Below are 26,331 nucleotides of genomic sequence, written 5' to 3' on the forward strand. Positions count from 1 at the left end.
TGGAGAAGGGTTGTGTTAAGTGGTATAGAAGAGTGGTGTTTTATGGATTTGTATTGCATTGAGTAGTGTTGTGTGTAGTGGAATTGTGTAGATTCGAGTTGTATGGAGTGGCGTGGTATAGAGTGGAGTGTAGTTGTGTATAATGGAGCGCGTTTAATTGGAGTTGTGTGGAGTGCGGTGGTGTGAAATGTGGTGGTGTGGAATGTGGTGGTGTGGAGTAAAGTAAAGTTGCATTAAGTAGGGTGGAGTAAAAAAGAGTTGTGTTGAATAAAAAAAGAGTGGCGTGGAGTAGAGGGGAGTAGAGTAAAGGAGAGTGCTGTGGAGTAAAGTAAAATGGAGTTGAGTGGAGAGGAGTGGATTAAAGTAGAGTCCATTTTTCTGTAGTGGAGTAAAGGTAATTGGAGGAGAGTGGAGTAAGTGGAGTAAAGTTGATTGGAGTGGACTAAAGGCAAGTGGCATGGAGTAAAGTAGTGTAATATAGTAATGAATACTAGTGTATTGTAAAGTAAAGTAGAGTGGAGTGAATTTAAGTAGAGTGGTATGGAGTAAAGTAGAGTGGCGTGGAATAAAGTAGAGTAATGTAGTAAATTCGAGTGGAGTCAAGTAGAGTGGTGTGGAGTAAAGTCGAGTTGTGTTGAGTGAAGTGGAGTGGAGGAAAGTAGAGTGGTATATAGTAAAGTAAAGTGATGTTGAGTAAAATGAAGTTGAGTAAAGTAGATTGGAGTGGAGTTGTGTAAATTAGTGTCTAGAGTGGTATGGAGTAAAATTGAGTGGTGTGGAGTAAAGAAGTGGTATGGAGTAATATAGAGTGGAGTGTAATAAAGTAGAGTGGTATGGAGTAACGTGGGGGCATATTATCAAGAAATGGTTTTAAAATTACCGCCGCTTTAGTGAAACTGGCGATAATGGGCTTGATAATATGCCCTTGAGGATTCCCATAGAAGCCCAGGTTCTGGTGTGAACTTGGGCTTCTATTGGAATTCTCTGCAGCATGTTATCAAGCACATTATCGCCGCTTTAGCAGCAGTTTTCTGCCGCTAAAAGCGGTGATAATTTTAACGCCGTGCTTGATAATATGCCCCGTAGAATGTAGTGGAGTAAAGTATAGTGGTGTGGAGTTAAGTAGAGTTTTGTTGAGGGGAGTTGATTAAAGTTGAGTGGCGTGAAGAAAAGTAGAGTGTAGTGCAGTAGAGTGGAGTGAAAAAAAGTAGAGTGGAGTGGAGTAAATAGAGTGGCCTGTAGTAAAGGAGAATGAAGTTCAGAGTCGTGTAGTGGAGTAAAGGTGATTGAAGGGGAGTAAATGCGAGTGGTGTGGAGTAATGTAGTGTAATGTAGTACTGAAGATTGGTGTGGTGTAAAGTAGAGTGGAATAAAGTGGAGAAGAGTAAAGTAGAGTGGTATGGAGTAATGTAGAGTTGTGTGGAATAAAGCAGAGTGGTTTGGCGTAAAGTAGAAAGGTGAGGAGTAAAGTAGATTGGAGTACATTAGAGTTGCATGGAGTAAAGTTGAGTTGTGTTGAGTGGAGTAGAGTGAAGAAAAATAGAGTGTGTGTAGTAAAGGCGAGTTGTCTGGAGTAAAGTGAAGTTAAGTAGAGAAGAGTGGAGTGTTGTTGAGTAATTTAGTGTGTAGAGTGGTATGGAGTCATTTTGATTGTTGTGGTGTAAAGTAGTGGAATGGAGTAATGTAGGGTGTTGTGGAGTGAAGTACAGTGTAGTAAAGTGGAGTGTAGTAAAGTATAGTGGTATGGAGTAAATTAGAGTGGAGTAAATTAGAGTGGCATGGAGTCGATTTGAGTGGGGTGGAGTGAAGTTTAGTGGAGTAAAGGTGAGTATTATGGAGTAAAGTAGAGTTGTGTTTTTTAGAGTGGAGTAAAGTAGATTGTTGTTTAGTGAAGTAGATTGGTGTTGAGTAAAGTTAAGTGGGGTAAAGTATAGTGGATTGGAGTGGTGTATAGTAAAAAGGAGTGGCGCTGCTTTGCTGTACCCCTGGCAGGGATCTTGGCCATTGGGAGTCCGGAGAGCCGGTGTTTCACCGCACTTGGTCGGCCTGCTGGGTGCCCTCCTCTAAGATGGCGGCCTCCTTGCTTTGAACCGGGACCCCTGCGTTCCTTGGGCTGGGCTTCCGCGGCCCGTTCCCGGGCCTCCGTGCTGGTGGAGCTGACCCCTGAGGCTGCAGTAGCTAGTGGGGACCTGTGGGCTCCCTTGGCGAGATGTCTGCCGCGTTCTCGTCCTCCCCCCTCCTGCTGGCTGGAACTCCACACAGACACCCGCTGCTGATGGTTCTTGTCTGCCGGTGCTGGGGCTGACACACCTGAGTAGAGGCTGGGGCCGCTGGCTGCGGCTATCGGACGCATCTGGGGTGCCGACCCGGCCCCCCTGCGGTGTTGCCGCTGTGTCGGCCACCATTTTCGGGCAGCGGAGGACCGGGAACGGTGGCGGCTGGGGCCCGGCTGCCGAGCTCTGGGTCGTGTGATCAGAGGTCCGACACGCGGCAGCCCCGGAGGCTTGGTGAGTGATGGCGGCCATGGGGGCTGGGACTGAGTTGTGAGAGGCCCCCCGCGTGCACGGACTGCTGCTTTGGGAGTGACCTGGGCCTTGGGAGCTGCACATTGGGATTTGGCCCTCTGTTTCCTCCCCACCTGCTGTGACCCGCTGCGGCCGTGCCGGCCTAACGAGCTCCTGAAGCTGCTTTTGTGCCACCCCGTTGGGACCCTGACCATCCTGCAGCTGACACAAAACCCTGAGACAGGTGGGCCCGACCGTGCCATTGGGTGGCGCAGGATCCCTGGAGGGGGCCCTCGGCCAACCCCCTGCGCCAACTCACCTCGATCTTTCCGGTGCTATCTTTGGGCCTCTGTTGGTGCGGTGACCCTCCTGTTGCCCTTGCTGCCCTTGGATTTGAGCTGCGGCTGTGCTTTCTCCCGGGTGACGTGGCGCGGGGGGAGTGGGTGTCCAGCCGCATCCATCGAGCGGGGTGTGGTCCTAGGTCGGGCCTCCCCGCCCGCCCCCCCCTGCCCCTCCGCGTTGCTTTTGCCTCCTGCTGCCTCGCCTCTGGTTGAAAGTGCTTCCTGGAGAGGAGGACTCGGCCGCACGTAGCAAACGGCGTGGGGTTCTGGAAGGCACCTCCTCTGCCATCCCCCTGCTCCCGAACTGTTCTTGAGGCATCTGGAGTACTTTGTGGATCCTGTGCAGAGGCCCTGCTGTGGACCCTGGGGTCGGTCCGCCGGGCTGTTGCTCCCGGCGTGGGGTCTCACCAGGAGAGGTGGAACAGGCCGCGTGTACCGAGCGGCATGAGGTATTGAAAGGGCCTCCTCCACTGCCCCCTGCGGCTGTCTTGTTCTCAGGCCCTCCGGGGCTGGCCGTGGGCCACCCGCTGCTGAGACCGTTGTGGGAGGTACGTCTGGGCCTCCTGCCCTGTTGGGAGGCAGCCATGGGTCGTAACAAGCCTACCAAAACCCCAGCTACCCATACTAAAATGGATTGCTTCACCACCACGGACTCCGGGGAGACTGGGGGAGGAGCGAATAAGGATGCCCCACCTGCTGCGGCCCTATCTACCATCCTTCAAGCTATTCATGCCTCACAGTCCTCCGTGGAGGGCAAGATTGCTGAGGTCCGAGTGGATGTAACTCTCATCCGACAAGACCTTCGGAATGCCACGACCCGGATTAAAGAAACCGAATCTCTACTGTGGAGGACGACGTTCAGCAACTCAGGGGACAGGTCGCTCGTCTCCAATCTCACGCCCAGGAACTGCACCGGCGGGCAGAGGACGCAGAAAAACAGGTCCCGCCGCAAAAACCTTTGCCTGGGGGGATTTCTGGAGGGGGTGGAACAGGGCTGTATGGCGGACTTTATGGAGAAGTGGTTGCGCTCCTGGATTCCCCGAGGGCTCCCTCTCCCCGTGGTTCACGATTGAGCGGGCGCACCGCTCCCTTGCTCCCAAGCCGCCCCCGGGGGCACCCCCAGGCCTATCATAATGTGAATCCTCAATTTTAAGGACCATGACTCTGTCCTGGCTGAGGCCCGCAAGCAGCAACACCTCAAATACGACAATCATGCAATCATGATCTTCCCTGACTACACTCGCGAGGTTCAGGTTCAATGCCGCTCGTTTGGATAGGTCAAGCAGGAGCTCCGTGCTCTTAACATACAGTACAGGCTCCTCTTCCCGGCGCACTTGGTCTTTTCCAACAGGACCCTGTTCTTGGACCCCCAGAGGAAGGTTTGGACTTGAGCTACAGAGGAGCGCCCCCTACGAGACAGTGACCGCAATCCCTCACCCAGGGGTGCGGCTGGCGGAGGCATCAGACAGGAGACTCCTGCCCCCTGGCCTCGGCGCAACCACTCATGTAGGTACCGTGGCCAGAGGCGGGCCCGCTCGGATTCCCCGCTGGGCCCCTCTCGACAGCCAACACTGCTCTCTGGAGACCCCCTGGTCGTGTGGCGGTCTAGCTCCTCTGGCTGCCTGGACCCTGGGGGTGCTTCGCCTCGACCATCGCTGCTGGACCTACTGGATACAGATCACTCACGTAGCCCGACGCTTCTCATGGAGCCCGCATGAGTTCATCTCTGCCTGCCGGGCATGCGTCCGTGGCCGGAGGCAGGACATAGGCACACCACTACTTCAGTTCCCGACGGACTAGATTATGCACATTCTGGTATGAGGAGGGGTCCTCCACGCTTCCCCATTCCCAAGTGTTCTAGTTTGGTCTTTTGTTAGTTTCTTACTGTTAGGGCGACAGATGCTTCCGTTCCTGAAGTATAGGGTAGGGGGTTGGGGTAGGGTTGGGGAGGGGGGACCGTTGTCCCGAGTATTATTGTTTGTTTTTTCCTATCTTTCACACCAGCGCTTCCGCTTCGCTGTGAAACGACAATACAGTGATCGACATTGTAATTCTATGTCTGTTACCCCACGCACTTGTACTACCACGCTCCCTGACTGTGCCGGGTGATTGACTACTTGCCCAGCCTCCCCCTGCCTGACAACCGTTCCGAATTGACATCACTTCATGTTATGTCCTGGAATGTTAATGGCCTCTTAGATAAGGTCAAGTGCACTACTGTCCTGCGTTATGCCCAGCGACACAATGTAGACATACTGATGCTTCAGGAGACCCACCTAGTAGGCAACCACTGTCCCTTTCTGGCACACTATGGCTACGGTGGGATTTGGCACTCTGGTTTTACACGTGGATCTCGAGTGGTAGCGGTCCTGATGAGCCGCGCTCTTCCATATGTGGCGCGCAAAGTAGTACATGATCCGGGAGGCTCCTTTGTTATTTTGGAAGGGAGATTGGGAGCCAATCCCTGAATTTGGTCGCTGTGCACTCCTCCCTCTCTGCTGTCTTCCACGCTTCAGCATCTTGCTCCGCTAGTGGCTGCCCTGCCCCCGGGGATGACTGTTGTTGGTGGGGACTTCAGTGCGGTTATGGACCCGGGCCTTCACTCTGCCGCGGTCCCTTCCGCCTCTCGGGTTTCCCAATCCGAGCTCATTTCGAACTGGGCTGCGACACTGGGCCTCAGAGACACCTGGCGACTCTGGCACCCGACTACTCATATGTTCACTCACACTTCGGCCTCCCATCACACAAATGCCAGACTGGACTATCTCATCCTTCCGGCCTTGGACTGTCAGTCAATCCAGGCCATCACCAGCCTTCCCAGGGGCCTATCGGATCACTCCCTAGTCTCTTTGCAGCTTGGTAGCCTCCCGGCGTCTTCACCCCCGATTTGGCGGCTAAACGCCTGGTTTCTCCAAGACAAAGACTTCCGGAAACACATAGGGGATGAACTGCGTCAATACTTCGCCACTAATCAGGCCTCGGTCTCATCTCCCGGTACTTTGTGGGAGGCCAGTAAAGTCAACATCCGCGGCTTTGCCAAAGGCCAACTCAAACTCCAATGCATGAAACAGGAGGCCCGGCTCACACTCCTGGAGGTCCATGCTGCCCAGTCGGAAGCACACCCGCCAGGAGAGAGAACAGAGGCCCAGGATCGGAGACTAACGATTCTGAGGGACGAGATCAAACAGGCTTCCATGGAGTCCGCTAAGCTGCTATGGAGGTCCTCCGTAGCGCTAGTGTATGGCTGGGGGGATAAAAATGGGAAGCTCCTGAACCGCTTAGCCACTTATCCTATGGCTAACCGTATTATCCCTGAAGTGACTGACTCCCATGGGGAGACCCATCAGAATCCCACGGCGGTGGCCCAGTGCTTTGCCTTGTATTATGCCTCTCTATATTCTGCCCAGCCTCCAGACCGTGCGCTGTCGGAGCTTCTCCGGCGTGAAAGGTTCCCCCTCCCGTGGCTCAGTGACACTGAGGTGGAGGAACTCGACCTCCCGATTACTCCAGAAGAAATTAACATCCGGTCCCGGTAAGACACCGGGACCGGATGGGCTCCCGCAGGAACTTTAAGCGCCCTACCGGAACACGCTGGTTCCCACCTTCTAGCAATGTATCACGAGACAGCTGACCACGGTTCTTTTTGTCATGAAACAGACCTGCCCACTATGGTGGTGATTCCCAAGTCTCAGCCTCCGTCGGCCGACTGCTCCGATTATCGTCCCATCTCCCTCACTAATTCGGAACTCAAAATATTTGCCTCAGTCCTGGCAAACCACATACGCCCTTACTTCGAGAAGCTGGTCCAGATGGACCAATGTGGATTCATGCCCTCCCGGGGATCAGGCACTGCCTTAGACGGCTCCACCTCACGTTGGTGAATCGACAACAACTGACCCCCTATCTCGCTCTGCTCATCGTGGACATTGAGAAAGCATTTGATTCAGTTGATTGGCAATATCTGGAGGCCGTGTTGTCAGAGATGGGATTTGGGACCCCCTTTCGGAACTTGGTCAAGACACTTTACTGCAAGCCGCGAGCCCAGGTGATGGTCAATGACGCCCTTTCACGCCCTTTCCCCATTGGAAGGGGCACCAGGCAGGGTTGCCCCCTTTCACCCCTCCTTTTCGCGTTAACGATGGTGCCCTTTGCTTCTCTTATCCGCGCTGATCCGCTTCTCATGGGATGGCAGTGGCCCAGTCTGGCAGAGGACAAGATTGCCCTCTACACTGATGACGTTCTGATCTTTTTGTTAGACCCAGCTCGATCTGGACCTTGATGTCTCCGAGCCGTGCGCCTCTTTGAGCGTGTCTCTGGCCTCCGCTTGAATGCAGCCAAGTCGGTCCTGGTCCCCCTCCATCTATCGAGAGAGTGTTTTGATTGGCAGTCCTCGATCCCTCTTTGGCGACAATCGTTCAAGTATTTGGGGATCTGGGTAGCCCTCCTTCCTGATCTCGCCTGGTCTCTCAACATCACTCCTCTGGTGAAACGGGTTTGTGCCGAACTCCTTCGATGGCAAACGCTACCTCTAAACCCTATGGGCAGAATAGCCCTCTTTAAGATGATGGTCCTGCCCCATTTTCTTTATATGCTCCAGAACACACCCCTCTCCTTCTCATGGTCCTGGTTTGATGGAGGCTGGTCAGACCCGGCCTACCGCCTAGAGCTGCATAACTTGGGTTTCACCAATATTTCTCCAATATTCAATGGATGCTCTATGGTACCGCTGTCTCCCACTCTCTGCCTGAGGTCACGCGAGGAGTGCTTTTGGCCTGGCGGGCCTCCCTGCGCCACACCCACTGGTCGGGCAAACTAACCCAATATACCCCTTTGTTGTACGGAACGTGGCTCAGGGACGTCGCCGCTCTTTCTGGCTTCAGAGCCTGGGACCTCATTGGGATTTCACAACTTGGGGATGTCTGGGGCGGGAGCCACAAACGTGATTTCCCAGACCTACAGGCTCGGTTCTCCCTCCACATCTCCTAGTTTTACCATTACCTACAGCTGCACCATGCCCTCCATGCCCACATCTCAGAGGGGACCTCCTTGCCCGAATATAGCCCTTCTAAAGCCCAGGTCATGACTTGCAATCTGGGAAAAGGGGGGATCTCCCACATCTATCGTTCCCTCACGAATAACACCCCCAACTCCCTCTCCCATCTCCGGGATAAGTGGGAGGGTTGGCTTGGCTCCCTAGACAATGCTGATTGGAGGGATGCGCTGATGGCCCCCAAAACAGTTACAGCTTCAGCGCAGCTCCGATTAGTTCAAGTATACTACTTACATGCGGTCTACCTCATGCCCCTGCGTCTTCATCGCGCTGGGCTCCGTCCTGATCCTTCCTGTCCCCGTTGTAGCTGCCCCAGGCTGACTTTTATCACATGGTATGGCTCTGTCCTACAATCACGCGCTACTGGGAGTTAGTGACAGGAGAACTCACGGAGGTCCTGGGCTGGGAGGTCCCCTTGAGCCCGATTGCCATACTTCTGGGTGTTACTGAGGGTTTGAATAGGACCAGAGCCGAGAAGCTCTGTTTAACTACGGCATTGATGGTGACTAAGTGGGATATTGCAGCTCTCTGGTTGGAAACGACAGCTCCTTCCATGGTGGATGGCGCAGAGGGGTAGATTGGTGCGCAGCGCAGGAGCGACCAATGTATGAGGCCCGAGGCTGTCGCAAAAAGTTTTGAAGGGTGTGGGGCAAATGGGTCGGGTGGTAGACGACTGAACATTCCTGATGATCACCTACGGACAATGCTGCTTGCTACTTATATGATGATTAGCGTATGCTGGGGTATTATTTATTTCTTGTCACTGGTATGCAATGATCACTGTGCTAATAGCTGGTATTCTTTTTCTTTGCTGCAATTTGTTAAATCAATAAACTTGATTATCAAATAAAAAAAGAACAAAACAAATTAAATTAAAAGTTATATTTTAAACAGTTGCATGGAGTTGTTTAATTGGGTCGCTTTGCACAGAACCCAAAGACCGGAATTAATTGTTTGAGAAGTACTAGTGTTGTTTTCCCTGCAAAGGTAGACTGCAGACCAATGTTTACAATTTGATATGGATGTGTAATTAGTCCAGCATGTGGTTTGAAGAACAGAACACTTAGATTTTAGCTGCTAATTCCTGTTTAACAAACGATGGTGAGTGAGATATGACCATGAAAGGCTTGCCTAGGAGACAGTGAAATGAAGTGCTTGAGGGTATGTGTCTGTTCTTCGTGGAAGTGTATGTTTAAGCAAGTGTTAAACAGATGGCAACCCTGGTGTATTTACTGAAACCAAAAAAAGATTTTATTTGTGCACTCTGAAATGTAGTTTTTAGAAGGCTTATATAGAGGTTTATGTTAACATATATGTAGTGTTATAAGGAAATTTAAAGACAAAGCAATTAGTAGGAAAAAAAGGTATAAAAAAATACTGTTACTATTTTCAGTGTGCTAATGCAGTTTTAAATGAGAACAAAAGAGGCTGTTATGAAGCTGTAGCTTAGTCGGCAAAGATGGCAACTTTGGAGCTAAAAAACCAAGGGCCCCATTATGATGTTGTGCGGATCGCCACCGCCAGGCCGGCGGTGGCGGGTGGTGTCGATCCGCACACCATCATATCACAATTTACCCCTCGCGGGCGGTACTGCGGTGGCGAAAGTCCGTCCGCCACTTCTCCGCCGCTCGGCAATCGTGACCAGGTGGAAAAGGCCCACAATATGGTGGCAGTGCCTTCCAGGCACCGCCATCCATATTAGGATGCCTGCGGTGGGTATGCCTTCCCATGGCGGAGACTCCACCATGGAAATGCATTCAGTAAATGACTTTGGGGGCCCGTTGGAGTTTTTGTAATATAAACTAAATATAATTTTGCTGTTAGCGCACTCCCTGCACCCTAATTATAATATAAACTTTAAGCTACAGTGCATTGTTCCAGCCCAAAATACTTAATTTTGAAATACTTTGAAAAGTTTTAGAAAACACCAGGTAAAATTAAGCAGTAGTATAAATGGAAATGCTATTGTGTAAAGTTATAGCATAGGAGGCAAAGTTGGCGACTTTGGAGCTGAGGAAAAAAGTTAAAGTCTTGAAGTAGAACTAGCATCATGTGATCCTGAGCAAAATCCTTAAACGATAGTTTTTATAACGGAAATTAATATGTAGTTTAATGGTGCTTGTAAAAAGCACTGCAATATATGTAAATGCAGTTTGGTATATAAGCAATGTTGTTAATAATGAATTTGTGTGGTGAGTCCCGGAAACCAGCAGCACAAATTAAGCATTGTTGTTTATGCAAAAGTGAGATGTACAAGTTGGAAAAGCAAAGGAGGATGTTAATAACAACATCAACGTATATAAATACTAGTTGTCGTTAATTAAATACTGTGAAAATTCCAGCTCAAATGAAGCAGTATTATTGATGGAACTACCATTATATATAGCGTAGCAGGCAAAGATGACGACTTTGCAGCTGGGGAACAAAGCTCAACCTTTGGCGTGAAACTGTGATCTTGGGCAAAATTCTTAATCTTCAAATACTCCTTAAAGTCGTGGAAAACACCGGCTAAAATTAAGCAGTAGTATAAATGGAAATGCTATTGTGTAAAGCTAAAGCATAGGAGGCAAACATGGCGATTTTGGAGCTAAGGAAGAAAGTTAGAGTCTCGGCGTTGGACCAACATACTGTGATTCTGAGCAAAATCAATTAGGACAAGTAGGTTAGAAAAAGCAATTGATCAATCAGGGATTTGTTAAGCACGCTACTCACCCATGAGGGTCTCGAGGCGCTGGGGGGGGGGCACTTTGGGGGGGGAGCAGCTCCGGTCATTCGAAGAGCCAGGTCTTGAGGGTCTTTCTGAAGATGTGCAGAGAGGGAGCGCATCTGATGTCGACTGGGAGTTCGTTCCAGGTCTTGGCCGCGATGTATGAGAAGGCTCTTCCACCCATTCTGGCTCTGTGGATGTGCGGGGTTTCGGCAAGGTCAGCGGATCGGAGGTTTCTCTTGGGTGCGTGGGAGGTTATTCTTTTGTTGAGGGATTGGGGTCCGTATTGTGGAGGCACTTGTAGGCATGGGTGAGTATCTTGAAAGTCACTCTCTACTCAATGGGGAGCCAGTGGAGGTCTCGCAGGTGTTGGGAGACGTGTTCTTGTCGAGGGATACCGAGGACAAGTCTGGCTGTGGTGTTCTGTATGGTCTGGAGTCTGCGGAGCAGAGACTTGTTGATCCCGGTGTAGAGGGTGTTTCCGTAGTCCAGTCTGCTGGTTATGAGTGCGTGGGTGACGGTCTTTCTTGATTCGGGGGGATCCATTTAAAGGTCTTGCAGAAGATGCGGAGGGTGTTGAAGGAGGTGGAGGCAACGGCGTTGACCTGTCGGGTCATGGAGAGGGAGGAGTCGAGTATGATGCAGAGGTTCTGGGCGTGGTCTGTTAGGGTGGGCAGGCTGCCCAGGGTGGTGGGCCACCAGGTGTTGTCCCATGCAGTGGGAGAGGGTCCGAGGACGAGGACCTCTGTCTTCTCCGAGTTGAGCTTGAGGCAGCTGCTGCTCATCCAGGATGCAACGTCATTCATTCCTTACTGGAAGCTGAGTCGGGTGGTGATGGAATCCTTGGTGAGGGAGAGGATGAGCTGGGTGTCGTCGGCGTTGAAGACTACGTTGAGGCCGTGCTGTCTGTAGATGGCGGCTACTGGGGCCATGTAGATGTAGAAGAGAGTCGGGCTGAGAGATGATCCTTGAGACTTTAATCTTCACTGGGGCTCTCTTGAAGACTCAGCTGCCAATAGGTTTGCCACTTTCCTCTCAGTAAATGATATTATCCAACACTGCACAGAACCTACACACTCTAAGGGCTCAATTCTTGACCTTGTTATATCCAAAGCAGATATGCTAACTACTGCTATCCCTATTCATGTTGACTATTCTGACCACTTCCTCATCCCCTTCTCTCTTCACCTATCTCACTCTGTAACTCTTGGCCAACCTAAAAGGACTACTACCTGTTTCTGGAACACCAAAAACATTGACATTGACAAGCTTTGCGATTCTGCTATACTATTACTTCCAATGTTTGACCCTAATTTGGATGTCAACGTTCTTACCTCCCAATGCCTCTCTGACCTTGCAGTCGAAAATTTATAATGTTGCTCCACTTCAAAGCAAAAAGCAAAGGCCTATTCCTTCTGCACCATGGTTCAATAAATCCCTCTATGAAGAAAGGAAGAACCTGAGATTCCTGGGGAAACAATGGAGACTATCTCCTTCCACCACTAATCTCTCTATTCTACGTTCAGCAAGATCAAAATACCACAAACACATCTTGCATGAAAAAGCGTCACACATCAGAATCCTCCTCGACTCAGCCAAAAACAGACCCCAAAAACTATTTGACCTCATTCAAAATACAAACTTCTCTCTCAACCATCAAGCCTGACAATTCTCCAAAGAAAAAAGCAGAATTCGCTATGTTCTTTGATGAAAAAGTGAAATCACTGGTTGATCAGGTCATTCACCCTAGCCCCCTAGAGGAGCGCAAATCCCTATTCATTTGGCAGAACTTTGACGTCATCTCTGAAGATGCCCTCCTCAAATACATTCTCGAAACAAAACCCTCTAACCATTCTTTTGATCCCATCCCGAGTGACATCGCCATTGACTTCTACACCCATACACTTCCCTATTGGAGCAGTCTGCTTAACCTCTTCCTCAGCCAAGGCTCCCTTCCTGCTGCCCTTAAAACCGGTCAGGTTATCCCACTTCTTAGAAAAACTCTCTGCTGATGCAAATGACTTCAACAACTTCCGTCCCATCACCAACCTCCCTTTTCTTGCAAAAATCACAGAAAGATGTGTAGCGAAACAACTCTCCCTAGATATTAAGGATAACAATCTTCTTGACGAATTCCAATCTGGTTTCATGCAAGACTGCAGCACTGAAACAGCCCTGCTGCAAGTGATCGACGATGCCCTGCGTGTACTTGACTCGGGGTGTCTTATCTTCTGATTCTTCTTCACCTTTCTGCAGCCTTTGACACTGTTAATCACAACACTCTCCTAAACACTTTAAAATGGGGAACAACATTTACAATGCAACTTTTACAACGCACTACACTTACAACGCAACATCCATTACAACGCATTCCATTACATAGCATGACACTACAACGCATTTTTAAAAACTACCTTTACAACGCATTGCATTACATCGCATACTACCTTTACAACGCATACCATTACAACGCATAATATTACACTACACTATCCAACACTTACCCTACTGTTGCACCCCCTGGAGTTAGAATAGTAATTTTTACCCCTATACTATCCAACACTTTCCCTACTGTTGCACCCCCTGGAGTTAGAATAGTAATTTTTACCCCTATACTATCCAACACTTTCCCTACTGTTGCACCCCCTGGAGTTAGAATAGTAATTTTTACCCCTATACTATCCAACACTTTCCCTACTGTTGCACCCCCTGGAGTTAGAATAGTAATTTTTACCCCTATACTATCCAACACTTACCCTACTGTTGCACCCCCTGGAGTTAGAATAGTAATTTTTACCCCTATACTATCCAACACTTACCCTACTGTTGCACCCCCTGGAGTTAGAATAGTAATTTTTACCCCTATACTATCCAACACTTTCCCTACTGTTGCACCCCCTGGAGTTAGAATAGTAATTTTTACCCCTATACTATCCAACACTTACCCTACTGTTTCACCCCCTGGAGTTAGAATAGTAATTTTTACCCCTATACTATCCAACACTTACCCTACTGTTGCACCCCCTGGAGTTAGAATAGTAATTTTTACCCCTATACTATCCAACACTTTCCCTACTGTTGCACCCCCTGGAGTTAGAATAGTAATTTTTACCCCTATACTATCCAACACTTACCCTACTGTTGCACCCCCTGGAGTTAGAAAAGTAATTTTTACCCCTATACTATCTAATACTTACCTTAAATGCAATTTAATATTATGCGTTGTAATGGTATGCGTTGTAAAGGTAGTATGCGATGTAATGGAATGCGTTGTAAAGGTAGTTTTTAAAAATGCGTTGTAGTGTCATGCTATGTAATGGAATGCGTTGTAATGGATGTTGCGTTGTAAAAAATGCGTTGTAAGTGCATGCGTTGTAAAAGTGTGCGTTGTAACGGCATACATCCCTTTAAAACAGAGAGTGAGCTTGGAAGGCACAGTGCTTAAATGGTTTGCTTCATTCCTCTTGGACAGATCTCAAGTGATTAAAATAGCGAGCAGCCTTTCATCTTCCATGGTGGTAGGTCAAGGCGTCCCTCAAGGATCTATTCTCGCACCCACTTTGTTCAATCTTTATCTGGAACCATTAGGAAATCTCCTAAGTAAATCTGGGATCCTTTACCATCTCTATGCGGATGACACTCAAATCAACCTTAAGGTGTTTTCCTCACACGACATCTCAATCCTTAACACTACTCTCAGAACTGTTCAAAACTGGATGTTAGCTCATCAACTCATCCTGAATCCTTCCAACACTGAATTCCTCCTCCTCTCTACCTCACTCTCTCCTCCTCCTATTCAATCTTGGATGGATAAGCTTAATTTACTTAACAACAAACCTATTGTTGTCGACAGCGCTAAATCCCTTGGTGTCATTCTTTATAAAAGGCTTAATCTACTCTCCCACATCAATTCCATTGCAAAGAATGCACGTTACCAACTGCGCCTTCTCTGGGGGATTCGATGTCTCTTTCTGGAGCAAGACTTAAAACCTTGATCCAGTCTCTAGTTCTCTCTTGGTTGGACTATTGCAACTCTCTTCTTGCTGGCCTCCCCAAATTCCACCTTTCCTCTCTTAAATACTTACTCCATTCAGTGGCTTGTTTTGTTTTTGGGGCCAAAAGAAGTGCCCACATCACTCCCTTACTGCTTTCTCTTCGATGGTTTACCATCGAAGCAAGGTCAATCTACAAGACTGCCTGTATCAACCACAAAGCCTTGCACACTTCCTCTCCTTGAAACCTGGTGAATAAACTCTAAATCTCTGGAGGCTCCAGACCTTCACGTAATGCGGAAAGTTTACTGCTTGAGCCCCCCCACCTTCAAAAGGGAAAGATCGATGGCTCAATCCTTCTCAGGCAATGCGGTTAGAATCTGGAACTTGCTTCCTCCACCTCTCCGTACCACCACCTCTATCAGGACCTTCAAATCTGACCACAAATCTCTTCTCTTCCAAAAACACTTCCAGAATTAATACATCCCTTTTCATGTCCCTCAAGGAAGTTCTTACAATGTTGTTATGTAATCTATGCCTGCACGATACTCATCCTAATGTGTTTAGATTTTCTGTGTGACTGCCACATACTTTTTCGTTTATTTCATTTGTATCTGTAACATGTAAATATGTACATTTTCCTCATGTAACGTGGTGAGTTGAATTGTGAAGCGCTCTGACACCCTTGGGTAAAGTCCGCGCTATACAAAATTGCATAAATAAATTTGAAACATAAATAAATACTCCGCAGTTGATCTCTGTGTGTTTGGAGAGGCAGGGTGGAAATATGATTCTTTGTGTTCTGCCGGTGATGAAGGAGCGTATCCATTCAAGGGCAGTTCCCTGTATGCCGGCGTCGTGGCGGCGAGAGTGCGGTGGGAGACGGTCTCAAAAGCTGTGGAGAGGTCGAGTAGGATCAGGGCTTCAGTGTGGCCTTGGTCGAGGAGGGTGCAGATGTTGTCTGTGGCGGCGAGTAGGGTGGTCTCGGTGCTGTGGTTGCTGCGGACTCCGGATTGGGAGGGGTCAAGGATGGAGTTCTCTTCGATGAATTTCATTAGTTGGGTGTTGACGGTCTTCTTGGTGACTTTTGCTACAGTATGGTAGTTCTTGAGATCTGAAGGACCTGCCGAGGGTTTCTTGAAAAGGGGCTTAACTTCTGCACATTTCCAGCTGTGGGGGGAAATGCCAGTTTGGAAGGAGGTGTTGATGGTGTGTCGTAGTTTTGGTGCGATGGTGACGGCGGCTCTGTGGAAGATGTGAGGAGGGCAGGGGTCCGTGTGTGCTCCTGGGTGGATGCCTTTCATGGTTGAATCGGTGCCTTCTGTGGTGGCTGGGGTCCAGGCAGAGATGATGGGTTGGGTGGTGTTGCAGATGGAAGTAGGTGCTGAGCTTGTTGCAGAGGTCCTGGGAGGGGGTGATGTCCGTGGCTTCGCTGGGGGGTTTGGTGAGTTCTTGAATGACGCTGAAAAGTTTCTTCAAGTTGCTGGAGTTGGTGGCTATCTTGTTCTGGATGAAGGTCTTTTTGGTAGATCTGATGAGTTGGTGGTGCTCTGTCATGGCGTTCTTGTATGTGGTGCGGTCTTCTGAAGATTTTCTGTTCCTCCATTTCTTTTCGAGGCGTCTGCAGGTGCGTCTGGATTATCTGAGATGGTGAACCAGGTGGCCTTTCTGGGGCGCTGCCTGTTGGGGATGCAAATGGGTGCGAGTTTGTCTGCGCAGTTGGTGATCCATCTGTGTAGTTCTTTGGCAGCAAGGTTGGCATCATTTGGGGTGGTGGGAGCATGGCGGTTGAGGGTGGAGTGGAAGTGCTCCTCTGTGACCTTGCTCCAGTTCCTTCGTGGTGGGTGGGGTGTAAGTTTGGGGGCGGTGGGTTTGTTGACTTGGAAGTGAATGCAGTGGTGGTCCATCCAGAGTGGCTGCGAGGTGTGGCTGAAATGGACGTTGCTGCCTCCTGCGAAGATGGGATTGAGGGTGTGTTCTGGCTTGTGGGTGGGGATGGTGACGAGCTGTTGCAGTCCGAGGTTGGCGAGGTTGTCCAGAAGGGCAGAGGAGTTGGGGTCGTTGAGGTTGTCGAGGTGCAAGTTGAAGTCTCCAATGAGTATGTAGTCTGTGTAGGCAATGGCGTGGGGTACGACGAGGTCGGTGATGGTGAATGCTGTTCATAGTACTGAGCCTTGTATGCGAGGGTGCCGCATAGGGTGGTTCTAGTTTTGGTCTGGATCTGGAAGTGAAGGTGTTTGGTGGTGGATGAGACGTTTGTGGTGGAGGTGGAGAGTTGGAGGGAGCTCTTGTGTGAAGACGAGCCCTCCTCCTGGGCGGTTGGGGTGGTCTTTCCTCTAGATCTTGTATCCATCAGGGATGGTGAAGGCGATGTTGGGGGCGGAGATGGCGTTGGTCCAGGTTTCTGTTAGGAACGCAACATCTGGCGAGAGGGTGTCGAGTACGTCCCAGATCTCTACGGCATGTCTGTGTAGGGAGAGTATGTTGAGGAGGATGCACTTCAGGGCTTCGGTGGTGCTGGTGTCCGGCATGGGGGCGGTGGCCGTGGAAGTGCGGAGAGTGGTGAAGGGTCTGTAAACAAAAGCATGTAAAACTACAAACAAACCTGGGCAAAATGCAGAAAGCAAACAGCATGTTGTTACTACCTCATTTGAATGGTTAGAAAATTTTAAAATCCGCGCACAAGAGCAATATTACGATTTCGGAGATAAAAAAGAGAAACAAAGCATGAAAACTACAAACAACCCAGGGAGACTTGCAAAAGGCAAATAGCATGAGGTGGCATCAAAGTGTATGGGTTAGAAGTAAGAAATAGGCGCACAATAGCAACATCACTGTATGCACGCTTGAAACTAAAACAACTGCATATAAAAGTACATACAATTCATGGAGAATTGCTGTAGGCAAACAGCATGCCATGGCATCACATTGTATGGGTTAGAAAAAAAAACACTATCTGCAGATTTGAAAATAAAACAAAAGCATGTTAAAGTACAAACAAACCAGGTCAAAATGCAGAAGGCAAACAGCATACTGTGGCATCACGTTCTACAGGTTTTAAAAATTAAAAATATGCACAAATAGAATAAAGGGTTAGGGACGCTGCATGGAGTTTTTGCAATAGAAGCAAAATATAATTTTGCTGTTAGAGCACTCCCTGCATCCTACTTACAATAAAAATATTAAGCTATAATGCATTGATCCGGGCCAAAATCCTTGATCTTCATGGAAAGTTTTGGAAAACATCTGCTAAAATTAAGCAGTACTATACATGGAAATGCTATTTTGTACAGCTATTGCGCAGGAGACAAAAATAGCTACTTTGGAGCTAAGGAACAAAGTTAAAGTGATGGCGTAGGACCAACATCTTGTGATCTTAAGCAAATTCCTTAAATTATAGTTTTTGAACAGATCACATTTGGTTAAGTGGTGCTTTTAAAAAGCAATGCAATATTTTTAGATGCTAGAAGCAAAATATTACTTTGATGTTCGAGCACTACCTGCACTCTAATTATAATAAACATTTTAAGATATAATGCATTGATCCTGGCTAAACTCCTTAATTTTTTAATACTGTGGAAAGTTGTGGAAAACACGGAGTAAAATTAAGCAGTAGTATAAATAGAAATGCTATTGTCTAAAGCTATGTATAGCATAGGATGCAAAAATGGCGAATAATACCATTGTTATATAGCATAGCAGGCAAAAATGGCAACTTTGCAACTGGGGAACAAATGCTGATCTTCTGTGTCAGATTGTGATTGTGGGCAAAATCCTTAATCTTGATGTACTGTAGAAAATTCTGGAAAACACCGGCTGAAATAAAGCAGTAGTTTAAATGGAAATGCTTTTATGTAAAGCTATAGCATAGGAACCAAAGGTGGCGACTTTGGACAAAAAAGACAAAGTTTGAATCTTGGCGTTGGACCAACATCCTGTTATCCTGGCAAATTACTTAATGTTCAGTTCTGTATTGAAATTATTACGTCTTTTAGTGGTGCTTGTAAAAAACACTGCAATATGTGTAGATGCTTTGAAGCTTAAAAACAAAGTTAGAATCTTGGCGTAGGCACAACATCCTGTGATTTTGAGCAAAATTATTAAACTAAGGGGCATATCAACAAGGGCTTTATCTCTGCTTTTTTGGCTTTAAAAGCCAAAAAAGGAGAGATAAAACTAGCGCCCTATCAACAACAGGGTGCTAACATACAAATTTGCATGTTAGCACCCTTTTACTCTACGCTTCCCCTTGCATCTCTAATGAGATGCAAAGGGGGCGTTCCAGAGTAAAATAATAGGAGAAATGTCGCTAAGCGACATTTCTCCTATTATCAAGAATGTCGCTAACCCTGTTAGAGACAAAAAAAGCAGCGCTAACCGCGGTTAACGCTGCTTTTTTACGTCTGGTATTTTTCAGACTTAGCCATGATATCCTATGGAAGGAGGATATCATGGCTAAATTTGCCTGTCCCTATCAACAAGGTAACGTGAGATTTTCGCTGGGTTTCCAGCAATAATCTCACGTTAGCCTGTTAGCGTGAGGATTTTTATCGCTATTGAGATAAGCGTTGCTAATAGCACGCTATCTCAGCGATAAAAATTCACGCTAGCCGGCGATAATTATTCTAGCGCTAAGTGCGCTTAGAGATAATTATCGCCGGTTGTTGTTGATATGCCCCTATATTTTTTAACAAATATTTGTATTTCCTTTAGTGGTGCTTGTAAAAAGCACTGCAATATATGTAAAAGCAGTTTGGTGTTTAAGCAATGTTGTTAATAATTAATTTCTGTGGTGCGTCCCGGAAAACAGCACTGCAAATTAAGCATTGTTGTTTATACAAATGCGAAATAGGTTTAAATTGTGTTAGTAAGGAAAGCAAAAAGGATATTATTATTATCATAAATGTAGATAACTAATAGTGGTAGTTAATTAAATACTGTGGAAATTCTGGCTGAAATGAAACAGTATTTTTGATGGAAATCCCATTATAGATAGCGAGCCGGCAAAGATGATGACTTTGCAGCTGGGGAACAAAGTTCAAGCTTTGGCGTGATCTTGGGCAAAATTCTTAATTTTAAAATACTCTCAAAAGTTCTGGAAAACTCCGGCTAAAATTAAGAAGTATTATATATAGCAATTATATTGTGTGAAGCTATACCATAAGAGGCAAACATGATGACTTTCATGGCATCACAGTCTACGGGTTGGAAATTTAGAAATAAGCGCACAATAGCAACATCACGATCTACAGGTTAGAAAATAAACAAAAGCATATAAAAGTACAAACAACTCAGGGAGAATTGCAGTAGGCAAAGAGCATATGGTGGCATCACAGTGTATGGGTTAGAAAAATGAAATGTACGCACAATAGCAACATCACGATATCCAAATAAAAAAAGGAAACCAAAGCATATAAAACTACAAACAACCCAGGGAGACTCGCAAAAGGCAAACAGCATGTCGTGAATTCATAGTGTATGGGTTAGAACTAAGAAAAACACGCACAATAGCAACATCATGATCTGCAGATTTAAAAATAAAACAAAAGCATGTAAAAGAACAAACTAGCCAGGGCGAAATAAGGCAAACAGTATATAGCGGGGTCACAATCTACGGGTTAGAAAATAGGAAATAGGCACCCAATAGCAACATAACAGCCTTACCTCTCCGTTTGCCTATCTCCACTGCTCTGCTACCAGGCAGGCAAGGCTGAAGCCTGCTCACTAATTGTGAGGAGGCGCAAGAGCAAAAAAAATGTAATTCAAAAGCTGGGAAAACACAAACAGCACATCGTGCCTGCTTCTGCAGCTAAACAAAGAACCCATTAGCCCCTTCGCTGCGGGGGTAATTCCCCCACGGCGCGCGGAGGGGGGGCGCGCGCGGAGCCGCGGTGCTCGTGACGTACCCAGTTCGTCATGAGGCACAGTGGAGCTGTGCTTATGACGAGCTGAGCTCGTCACGACCCCGGGGAATCAGGCGGGGAATCATTCGCGCGTGGGCGGGCCGCGGCCGTTATGACGAGCCCAGCTGGCCATGAGCACAGCTCCACCGTGCCTCATGACGAGCTGCGCTCGTCATGAGCACGCAAGCGGTTAATTACGTTAATAGTCCTCACAAACTGGTAATAAAAGCTGCATAGTAACAACACAAGTAAAAGGTCCAGTCCTCATGGGAGGTTACAAATGCAGACAAGGCAGTACTAACAAGCCTATTCTTGAATCAAAAGCAACGATTTCACAAGGACAGTAACAGGAGCCAATTGAAGAGATGGGTGGGAAATGGGCTGAGCTTCTAATCCATACCTTAATACAGCATAGCTTGCAGAGCAGTGCCCAGGCTTGACCTAAAAAGAGTGGAGGGCCAAACAATACTAAAAAATATATAAAATAAAAATAAATGACTGAGAGCAGGATGGAGAACATTGGAGAGCGGGAGAGAAGGGAGGGAGGGTAATGAAAGGAGCAAACACTGGAGAAGAAAGACAATTTTTAAAAAAAGCAAACAAGCATGATGGAGTGCAGGGCAGGGAGTTGGGAGGAGGAGTGGAAAATGAAAGGAGCACGCAGAGATGTCAAAGGAGGGACAAGAAGAAGGAAACGCACTCATACAGAGTAAAACTAGAATTATAAATAGTCCCTTTAAGGATGCAGTGCAAGGATACAAGCCATCCAATCAGAATGCTGCGGGTTGGGACAGACAAACAAATAGGAAAAGCCATCAAATGGACAATTGAGATAGATCACAAACCCATCAAACCATGAGCAAGGGGCTGACCCAAAGCCCACTCTATGTATATGTAATATATTGGAAACAATAAGCCTGCTTAACTGACATCTAAAATTGTCTTAATCCAAGGCCTAAAAAGGTCACTTTATTGAGGCGTACCATAGGTTTTCAACATTATTTAACATTTAATGGACTCTGGCTTGTTGCTTGTCCTTGTTTAGACTTCACCTTTATCAATCAGCTTGATCATCTTTCTAAAAGGGAGGTCGACCTATCCGTTTGCCACCTCCATCCACTTTTTATTATCAATAATCAATTGAATAGTAGCTGTTACCTAATGCTATTGGTCTTGAATGTAACCTGAACATCCATCTGCCCACTGTTGCCTTCCTTGTACCCTTCTACTTTATTCAGTAACAGCCAGTTTATAACCTCATCTTAACTTTGATAGCTAGCCTTAGATGATTTTCCCCAATATGTGACAACACAGCACAATTGATTTTTATTTTTCCCCTCTACCTCTCTGTCGTTCTCCTAGATCGGACAAAGAGGTCCACAAATTCTATCATACACATCCTGTAAGTTTCAATACTAAGAAATGACAAATGAACTCTGTCCCGTGAAACAAATGTGGCTTTCCCAAAACAATGTCCTCATACATTATATGCACTATCCCCTCTTTCTGCAAAAACTGGTAACTTCTCAGTTTATTCGTTTTCTTGGCCTGTTAACCATCAGCAGTTTTCTTGACCCTTTGAACATTTATCTCGGGAGGAACCTAGCCCTTTCGATCTCAACCCGAAGCCATTTTTGATTAATTCTCAACAGGCCCATTTTAAACATTATGATGATCGGTCACCGATTTATGTATTATCAGCACACATGGGTTGCCCCACATCACTATAATCCTAGGGTCTACATACAGTTCTCGCTACGGTAGAGACCACCAATTTCTTCAACAATAAACAAATTTGCCTGCCATTATGTCTTCCATTAGTGTGCTTACCTGACCACTTCGCAATTGAATTGGTGTAAATTTAGATTTCTAGCGGCCCCTCCATCTCATGCAAGACATCTGTAATTGCAACAAAGCTAGCAACTGGTATCATGATGGTAGCCCTTGCTCATCCTGGAAATCCAATTAGAATCTAGCTGACCGCCATATCTCCATTTCTTCCATTCTGCTCATGCCTATGCTCACGGCCTCCATGGGTGCCTCAGTATGGAATGAGTAGGTGCAAAAGCAATGCAGGTGTAAACCACAACTACTCTGGCACTGCTTGATATAGTTAGCACCTGACCACTTTTTACTAGTGCCCCATCCTTGTGCATGAAATACAGTCCTCTCTTTTACCCAAGTGGGTGCAACACTCTGTTCCGCAATGAACCAACAGCACGGCCATTCGTTTCCCCCTCTTGTCAGTCTTACTCTTCTCAATCCAAAATCACACCGTCTCGTTTCCAAACTCTACATCCTCCAACACCTACCAGGGTAGGCCTTTAATCCCAACCAGCAATGACACCCTCCGAACCCCAAAAAAACATTGTGGTAAAAAAAGGCCTTAAATAACCCTTTTCCCAATTGGACAGGCATACCCAGACCAATGTCTCCTAAATCCCAGTTCTCAATTTGAGCCAGTGGTTGCCAGTGGTGCCCACCGGCACTCATTTCTGGGGACTGGCTCTTGTTTTCCCTAAAAAGATATTGATCTGGAGAAAGAGAGGGAAAAACACACAAACGGGAAAGAAGGAAAAACGGAAAGATAGAATAACCGCCACAAAGGGATAAATGGACAGGCATTGCCTAGTAGGGATTACAGAGGCTTGGGGCCAAGACTACCCAGCCCTAGTGTCTGGCGCGCTGACATTTAATTGCACCAGACGCAGGCTTCTGAGCAGAGCTTTGGTCACTGATACTCATTCTTTTACACACTAAACACTGCTCCCTCCACACTAGAATACCCACCATTATTGGTGTCCACCCATCCCACCGGTCTCCATCTAATCCTGGCTCACCCTTCTGACAGTCTTCTGCACGTCTCCCCCCAGCATCCCCAGAACACTCTTACATGGAAAGCTTTCTTCCCCAACTTCCCTGATACCATGGCTGGTGCTAGGGCTCTGCTTATCAAGGCCAACAGGTTAAATTCCAAGTCCTCCACCCACAGTCTCGCCATAAAGATATTCCAAGCCAGACGGTAAGTACCTATTGTGCTGGAAGCCAGCGATGAGTCGATCAGCTGTCTTGCAGTCAGACTCCCATTCACCACAGCTCCCCTCTGGCCAGGGTAGTCTCTGCTTTCGGCACAGGAACCGTCCCACAAACTCTTGCCTATTGCCGCCGACATAACGCGGCGGATATTACACTGTCGCTGCATGAAAAACTAGATTGAATGCAAATATCTCAGCACTATCGTCTGCAATACACTACCCGCCCATTTGTCCTACTCTGACATTCTGTTTATCCCACGTACAGCAGCCTGTTATCAACTGCAAACACCACTTTCTTGTTTGCTCACTGCTTTCCTCGCAAGGGCATTACCACAATCACAAGAATTCTTTCAAGGAAAACTGTGCTCTGCTTTCTTATCTCAAGCCACACCAATGTCTGCCCCAGTAAAGTCCAAATCTCTGGCTTTTCTACGTCAGAATATATCTCACTCTGCCACTGTCTCACATCCTCACCCAGCCACATGCACTCTACATTGAATTCTTCAAAGAGTGCGTTCTAATCGTCCACACCCATCTTCATGCCTGTGTAATTCAGCTTTCTCGCAAGGCACAAGCCAGGGTACACACACGTACACAGCGTCCACCCATTATTTTCACAGGGTGGGCGCCAGCCACCCTGACAAGAAGTTGGGCCCCACAGAAATATACTACACTTGTGCTGGTGTCATTTTCAGACACCGTGACACACACGTTCATCAGCGCCTACACGTTGTCTGCTTTCCATTCTCGGCAGCAATGTGCAGGCAGCGAGTGAGTTTTTTTCCACCTACAGAGTGCCAAAGATAAAGTTAAGGGGCCATCAGCCTCCTTTAGTTTGAATATCCTGACTGGAGGTGGCCTGGAACCTCACACTTAAATGTAAATACAATGGAGGGGAAACAAAGGCACACAGCTTGTATGTTATCTTTTCACAGGTACCTAAGCGAGGCGTGCTTTTAACTTTGTTCAGTAAGTGTATGCACTGTAAGAATGTTAGATGTGTTGGTCTGCCCCAGTATTTACACAAATAACAATTTAATAGCACTTTTTAAAAATTCTTTTGTAGTGCTATGCATCCCACTGCGGAGTGTTAGTACATACTTGTAGATGACCTGAAGCACACCCTGTCTTTATTTGTAAAGTTCATATGTATTCCTTTTTTGTTGTTTAGCGTGCAGCACTCGATTTATGCGCTCCGTCCCCAATGCGCATTTGGAAACCATCAAAGAGTGGTGACGCGCTGTTTGCGGGTCACCAACAAGTTGCACAGCCTCATGCACCACTTGTATTCCAATTAATACTCGTAATCAAAATTATTTCAAATGTTCCATCCATTTTATTTCATTTCCATATGTTAACCGCAATTGTCCATCACGTCAAAGGTACGAAGTTTCAACGTTTTTTGCGTTTTAATTGCTCAAGAATTGCCATCTTGGCCTATTCGCAGGCATATAACGAAACTCGATTTATCCAAGTCAGCAAGATACATTTTCACCCAATGCAATCACTATGTGTACTTTACGTATATTTTTAAACATCACAGATACTCCTGACGAAGGTCGTAACAGACCGAAATGCATTGGGTGAAAATGTATCTTGCTGACTTGGATGAATCAAGTTTCGTTATATGCCTGCGAATAGGCCCGGATGGGCAATTCTTGAGCAATTAAAACGCAAAAAACTTTGAAACTTTGCACCTTTGACATGATGGACAAGTGTGGTAAACATATGGAAATTAAATAAAATGGATGGAACATTTAAAATAATTTTGATTACGAGTATTAATTGGAATACAAGTGGTGCATGAGGTTGTGCAACTCGTTGGTGACCCGCCGTAAACACCACGTACCACTCTTTGGTGTTAGTAACATACTCATACATTGACAATAAATTATGTAAGTGTGTGAATCAGTGTACAAGATAAGTTACATGAGACAGGGTTACAAGGTGAATGAGTCACGTCCTTCATAGCTCACTGTGCTATATTACAAGGATTACTATTTATGAACTGCAGGTAACAAAAGGATCTCTTTATTAAAAGCAGTAACCCACTTACCTGGTTACATAAAATACAAATCTGTCTTCTGCATGTTACGTGATGTGCTTTTTTTGCAGGAGACACATTACCTTATACTACTTTGATTCAAATCTGGGACTTCACAAAACACAGATCTCTCCAACAAATGTATTCACCTCCAGTTATCTCACCATTATTATTACCTGAGATTTACTGGGCACCTCTGCAGCAGATACCTTAACCCCATAAAATATTTTAAGATGTAGACTTCACAACCAATTAAGCAGAACAGATCTACTGCCATGCTTCTCCTTGTTGCCAATTTCTTTGTGGCAGAGTAAAAAAATGCATTAGTTGAGGACCAGATTTTGCATTGGTATAGCGCCACTTTTTTGGCACAACCCTGACGCCAAATCTCATTTGTTAAATCTCATAATGCGCTTAAATGTACTCATACCTGATAAACATAGGTGCGCGGTCTTAATATGTGATATCACTTCTTTTAATGTCACTTCCTGTGATGTCACGTGCAATGTCGTGCGTCGTGACATCATGTGCTGTGATAGCACATGTCATGATTTCCCTTGCACACCACCTAACTTGGTTGGACCCCCCAGGACTTGAGCCCTGCTTTCTTGTTAGATTTCATAACACCTGCTGTAGCCATAACCAGACATCAACCAGTAGCCGAGCCAGCACCATGGCCTTGCACACAAAGTCCTGGTACTCCCAAAAAAGTGCACGTTTTTCAGCTCACTTTGTTTCATATTTCTCACCTGCTA

At 46.8% G+C, this 26,331-nt stretch overlaps 1 protein-coding gene across 1 annotated transcript in view; it reads right to left on the reverse strand.

Annotated features, from left to right (window-relative positions):
- The window catches only part of LOC146810124 (proton channel OTOP2-like), a 228,097-nt gene extending 204,417 nt beyond the window's left edge, over positions 1–23,680 (reverse strand). The window contains exon 1 of the mRNA XM_085617071.1: positions 23,528–23,680. The gene's annotated coding sequence lies outside the window, so the exon portion shown is untranslated. The remainder of the gene's footprint in view (positions 1–23,527) is intronic.
- Between the last annotated feature and the right edge of the window lie 2,651 nt (positions 23,681–26,331).

Source organism: Triturus cristatus, chromosome 7, assembly GCF_964204655.1.
Source record: "Triturus cristatus chromosome 7, aTriCri1.1, whole genome shotgun sequence".
In the NCBI taxonomy this organism is placed as follows: Eukaryota; Metazoa; Chordata; class Amphibia; order Caudata; family Salamandridae; genus Triturus; species Triturus cristatus.